Source organism: Argopecten irradians, chromosome 5, assembly GCF_041381155.1.
Source record: "Argopecten irradians isolate NY chromosome 5, Ai_NY, whole genome shotgun sequence".
NCBI lineage: Eukaryota > Metazoa > Mollusca > Bivalvia > Pectinida > Pectinidae > Argopecten > Argopecten irradians.
This window is the reverse complement of record NC_091138.1, coordinates 42,123,646-42,130,385: the sequence shown is the minus strand read 5'-3', so window position 1 is coordinate 42,130,385 and position 6,740 is coordinate 42,123,646. Positions and strand designations below refer to the sequence as shown.

At 33.1% G+C, this 6,740-nt stretch overlaps 1 protein-coding gene across 1 annotated transcript in view; it reads right to left on the bottom strand.

The window, feature by feature from the left end:
- Positions 1–325: 325 nt before the first annotated feature.
- The window catches only part of LOC138323909 (tubulin-specific chaperone D-like), a 63,414-nt gene continuing 56,999 nt past the window's right edge, over positions 326–6,740 (bottom strand). The window contains exon 37 of the mRNA XM_069268839.1: positions 326–726. The gene's annotated coding sequence lies outside the window, so the exon portion shown is untranslated. The remainder of the gene's footprint in view (positions 727–6,740) is intronic.

Below are 6,740 nucleotides of genomic sequence, written 5' to 3'. Positions count from 1 at the left end.
TTCGGTGTAGACAACAGTTGTAAAGAAAACACAAAGCACGAAAAAATACTTCTGCAGACTAACTTTCTTTTACGGCTACTTATTTTCGCGGTTTCCGTTTCAAAACATTTTCGATTTCCGATTTAAAATTGAATGGAAATACATTTGAATTTAGTTGTGCAAGAATTGCGGAAAAGATCAATTCGCGGAGATAAACTTTCGCGAATTTGCATTGATCGCGAAATTCGCAAAGTAAACCGCACGCAAAGGAAAGTTGGTTTACAGTATTGCAAAGATCTTGATCCAAGATGATGTGTTATGGACATTATAAAAACTAACGAAAATATTTGGTACAGATATCAGGATTTTATTAAAAACCTTTCAGTGATTATCATTACAATATACTTTTACATTTAAGTACAAATAGTGAAAGCAATAATTAATAATTACATCAAACTTACATTTTGTCAAAGTATCACATTGCGCAGGAAGATAGCATGAGAAAATGGATATATATCTTTATCCGATATAAGTATATAATCAACACGAGAACGGAAAGCACTGACTTCACAAGTCTTGTACAATGTTTCTACAACCTATAGGCACATTTAGCCAAGAGCACGCCTGTCTAAGTTTCCTCTTTTATCATGTTTACAATACATTCTTCCTCCTTGAGCCTTTTCAGTCCCATTGATTGATCTGTTTGACTTCTTTGAGCCTTGTCGACTTGAAGAGTTGTTCTCAGATCTGAAGATAAAAAGAAAAATATGTTAAGTCCTCGCTGGTTACACATGTGATCAATGTACTCTTGGTTGCGTCTGTCCTATGGAAAATTTCATTATACCTGGAAATATACAAAGATTATATGGTGCGTGGTTTTCCAAACGTCTCTTTGGAAATTTTGACCAATCAAAACGTAAAAGATTGCAATGTGCGTAGTATTGAGAAAATTTGACCAATCAGAATGTGTCTGCGGAAGTGTTTAAAAATTGTAAACAAACTTATTTTGGCGCAATCCAATTTTAGCGAAAAATTCAATTCGATCTTGTTATCGCAATGATCAATCTGAAATACATCGTTTTAATCAAGCATCTTAAACACAACAAAATCTAGTTGCTGTTTTCAGACGAGGAAAATATCAAACGCTAGTGACCTTTAGGAGAGAATTTTTGAAACTATTACATCTTGAAAGTAAATTTTAAATTTGAGCACCCTTCTTTGTCTAATTCTCAAACCAACTTGCTTATATACCCGGTACACGTATATTAATTTATCTAATACGTGTAATGCATATACCTGTATTAGCAATTATCTTTTTCTTGCAATATCACTTAGTTGAAATTATTGCGCTAAATGCATTTACTCAACGCCGAATTTTCGACTTCTCATTTGCCAATATTTGTTTAAAATAAGTTGTTTGCAGTAATATGCTTGTGTTTCAGTCGTCCAATAAAAGATAGCATGATATTGGAAATAAATTATGAGATGGTTATGGACAGTGATCTGTTATCATAAAACTGTCTAATTAACTTTGGTTTTAATCCAACCGTAATTTTACCGTTAAACACAACAAACCCACGCTATAACAAAATATAAGATGAAACTGCAGTGGGCAACTAACAGATGACCAATTAATATTTGTATTTATTGTAACCTGAATGCACAGACACCCTAATCATACCCCCACGCTGAGAGGAGACCGCCCTATGTGCAGATACTACAACTGCTTTCTCAATTCTTTGCAGTTCATTAAGGATTTCTTTACAATCAGTCGGGAACATCTGTTGCAATGTTAAGTACCCATATGTGTTTGACTGAAGGTTGGGCCAAAAATACTACAAGCAGGACTCGCGCAAATGAAGTCGACACATGAAATACATATGGCTAAAAGAAAACAGAACCACACAATTTGAAAGCGTCTCGGCCATTTTTGTAAATATTTACAATGTTACAGTAGCTCCGACAATCACTCTGTGTCAGAAAGGCATGGGAACATGTTGAGCAGACTTTTCCTTTGATAAAACAGCAATTCAAGGCGAAATGAAACAAGAGAGTGTTTATAATTTAGATAAGTATGAAGGACTCTCAAGAACCTAAGTGTATATTAACAGAGAGTATTCAGTTAACTCGAATCAGAGTTCCTCGTTAATTTGATAAAGATGTTATAAAACAGAAAAAGGACCGTGTTCAGTGTTACAGGGAATTACCTCTTGCGATTTGTTTTTGTTAAAAGAACTTATCAACCGACCGTTTTTAACGGGAAAATCTATATTATTATCATGACTCTCCTGATCAAACCAGAAACAACATTTACTGTATCCACATAGTAATAAGTAAATATGGATTTTTTTACGTATTTTTTAAAATGTCGTTCTTTTTCTCATAGAAATTGAACTGCATTAAATCGAATGACCAAAATATCTTGGTAACTCAGATGTTATTTTTTTTTTAATTTGCAATTAAATTTAAAACTAAGAGAAACAGCAGAGCTTTCTCCAATGAAGTACATGTATACAATTTACATCCAAACCAAAATGAAGTAGCTCAATAACTCAAAAGAAAATTCAAGCAGTCTGTCTTCCTTGCTCCTACAATTATGTTGTAAAGATCATTGCAAGTATCATCGAGAAAAAGAGTCTTAAACTGTCTTCACAAAGAACCCATATGTCATCCCAAGGATTCTGCCTGGCATACATAAACACGGATCACTTTCATCTCAAATGCCTGGCTGTCATAAACCTATAGAAAAAGCCCACAAACCATAACATACATTAATTACAAGAACATTCCTACCAGCACCGTTAAACGTTTCTCTCCAGATTTTTATGTATTTCCACACCAAAACACCCAAGGTTTTTCTCTGTCTCATACTTGCAGAAGGCCTTTGTTTTACTCGTAATAGCAATGAAAACAAATTCTGTATATGAGAAAAATGTATATTTCTACTATTCACAACCTAAGAGGGAGTATGTATATTTTCGATGATTAACTACCTAGTATGGCAATAATTTCTGATGCAGTGGGGCTTATTAATGTCTTCTCCTCTCTAACATGCTACAGAGACGAATGATCTTTGCTAGCAATTATCAATTGCGTGTATCAAGGGACTTATTACCTTCCCTCATTCTTTACATCACGTTTCTGTTGTTTTTATGAAACTAATTTTCATTCTTAATCTAATTGAAAACAAAACGTTTCTAAATCAGTATATTTCCATTAAATATTTATGTTTTCAAATGGTAAATCGTGTATATATTCTGTTTATATCTTTCGAGAAAAGGGTACCGAAGGATTCATTACCTCATACATGCACTATGCAAATGACAAGCTTTTAATTTAATTCCTATAATACTGACGAACTAAATAACTCTTCATACCATACACTAAACTTGCGATTAATCAAATTAATTGCAATTAGTTCCATGATATGTGACTCATCCTTTTAATGTCCAACAAATTAAAAAAATCAATTAGTACTCCGATAACATGTGTGATAGTCGGGGGTTATCGCACGACTAGGACATAGGATCGCTTTGGAAAAAATAAAAGAAAAGTATCCCATGAACAGGCCAAATGCTACAGACTTGAAGAAGAGAAATGGCTCTGGCTCTGTGATGTATGACGCGAAGATCATATCAGTCGCTGAGTTCCTGTGAACGGACGACTCCATGCATATAATGCATGATTTTATTGCCTTTCAAACAAGATGCACTCACGCATGCAGACGTTTTGAACATGACAATTACAGACCATACACCAATTAAAGGAGCATTAAGATTCTTCTCTTCCCTGATGACATGCATATGGTTCTTATCTCCACGTGATGCATTCAAACGTTGTTGGAATAAGACTGATGAAATCGAACTAGACCACAAACCTAAAGCACCCTTCATTTCTTTCTCATTATGATTCTTCCTTCTCTCTCGTTCTTTCCATCTAGCTTATAAAGTTTCTTTTCCTTTCTTTCTGAATGTCTTGTATGAAATACTTCATATCTAAACCAAATCCAAGACCTATTTGTTGACTAATAGGTATTCTTTTCCAAATCAATGGATTACTTCGAAAATTTTTAATACAGAACAAAAGGTTTGTCATGTTGCTTTACATTGGTAAGTTTGGTCGTTAAGGACGCGACAGGTTTTGAAAGCATTTTAGTATAAAAGTGTGTTTTAAAGGTCAGCAAGAAAAATATCGAAATTCTTAATGTTGGATTATGTGAGGGATAACGACTTGCTTCCAGGCAAATCAATCATAAATGAAAAAATATGTTTTTCTTATTCACATCAACCTGCAACAAAGACTGTCCTAGCATTCATAACTAATCTAATATCGTGTCTCCTTAATGTCCATGCGGGTTATGATTTATGTGAATGGCAGTAAGTGGGTACGATGTCATTATTTCCAAGGTAATCGGTTCTAGTACTGTGCAATTAATAATCCATTACATGAAGTAGACACATTTGGATGCAAATGGCCAACAAAGGCAATACTATCAGAAGAAAGAGTAAAAGGTTAGATCGGGCAGAACACGCGGGTCAACATATTTCTTTCACGCTTTTTATAATGAAGCAGATCAAAAACTTAATATTTATCATAATCATATTTCAATAAAGATATTCTTCGAAAGTTATGATTCAAGTTTTCTTCATTTTCAGAAACCAAGTGATCAAACAAACCCTTGTTTACTCAAACAAAGTTCTTGCTAAATTTATTGCGCTAAAATTAAAGCTATAGATCAAGGTTAAAATTAGGAGCATTTCAACAATATACTGAAACAGTTTTATCCAATTCTTTGTCAAGTATTGTGGCGCCAATTATTTCGCTCTCAAGATTGAGTAAGCCTTTCAATTAGAAGTTATGTGAGTATGACAAATATAATAATTTTTCAAACAAAGTAATTTGGTGTTATGTAACAATGTTCGAGATACTTGGACAAAAAAAATGGTACACAAACCATATTACATAATTTGAAATTAGAGTCTAATCTTCATATCAGCTAATTCACTATTTCATGTTTATGAACAAATCCTGTTTAACACTTCATATAGGAACCAGATTATCGCCGGAAACCTGTGGCGGCCATGAAAGATTATTTTTACAATTTATTTACACAACTCCAGACTTTAAAGTTAAGTTCATGTCCTAAACACTTTGCTATCTCAACACTTTGTGGTAATATCGGTATCTTGATGTTATAATGATTCTGTGTAGTTTATAAATTGAATTACTGTAGGACTTGTTAAATAAACCACCTCTGGCAGAATGCGATAAAAATTGACACTGTATTGTGTAAACGTAGCCAACATGGATGTTTTTGCATGTCAGCATATGAATTAGTTTGACTAACCTCAGCAAACTCTATTGCATGCTTTTGGTGAACACTTTGGCCATCAAATGTTTAACTGATTTTAAATAAATTGTAAAATCCTCTGCTTCAATTTACATTTAGATAGTTAGATTTTTTAAGTGTTTCTGTAAGAAGCACATTTCTCTCTTGATTAGCGTGACTTGCATTTCTCTATTCTGATTAGAATGACTTGTAGTAATGGATAGATTTGACTGAAATCACTTATGCTATTAGCCAGAGCTTGAAACATAAGGATTCATCATGAGTACCATAACGCTAAGGACTAAAATTATCGATAACGGATGAAAACTATCAGGTAAAGTTACATCTTGATAAAAAAAAAGAATTATATGGGAAATATTATCATTAGGGAGGCATTTTAATTATTTCGTGAGTCCAAGCCTCTTATAAGTCAAAGATGAGGCGATAAAAGTCAGAACTACTTGTATATATATCATGGAATATTTATTTTGATTAATGTTTGTGGCTTTAACCGTGTTCATCCCTGAAAATGCATCTTAAGCTTTCTCAGTCTATACAATAAGCAGAGTTTAAATGTGTCTTGAGAGAGCCTGGATAAGGTAAGATTTCTATGTAATTAGTCCAATTACACAATTCTGTGGTTATGAAATGAATAACTTCATGGCTTTAAGGTTTCACACAGTCACAAAAACATCCCCCCAAAAAAACAACAACAAAAAAAAAAAAAACGAAAAAAACAAAGAAGTTGATATCTTCCTTATACAGTTATTACATAGATGATTTGTGTAAATTAGGCTATGGCGCCTGCTACCAAACTCTGATTTTCTTCAAGGTAATATATGCACAATAAAGTGTTCTAAAATGGAAAGAAGTAAGTCATTCATCTCACTTAGACAGGCCACAGGTGATGCATTGAAATGTGCATGTGTGCATACTGTATCATGACAGCAATAGATTTTAAATTAACACCTGATAATGATCCATTTATGTATAACAGGTTTGCATATATATGCACCTGAATATTTAGTTTCCACTTAGATGTTTTTGATGTATTTAGTGGATTTGAGTGAATTTTGTCTAAACATAAGTATAGCATACCGACAAAAAAGAAACTAAAGTAAGATAAAATTCTTTAAAAAAAAAAATCTTTTCAGGCATTCCACTGATAATCATAGAAAAATACCCAAGTTTGTTTGGTGGAACTATTACAAAAGATGTTTAGCTTCCAGAATATCAGACTTTCCTTCCTTTAATTTTGAAGATGTAAAATAGGTAAACTTTATTCTTTGGCAGAGCAAATTCTGGCAAGCAATTTAATTAACAAATAAAATGTGAAGAATCTGATGCTTCAAGCACAAAAATGTGAAACTTTGGTGAAATTCATAAGATCTAGATGGATGTAATTATAGAGCCTCTGAAATAATTTTAACGT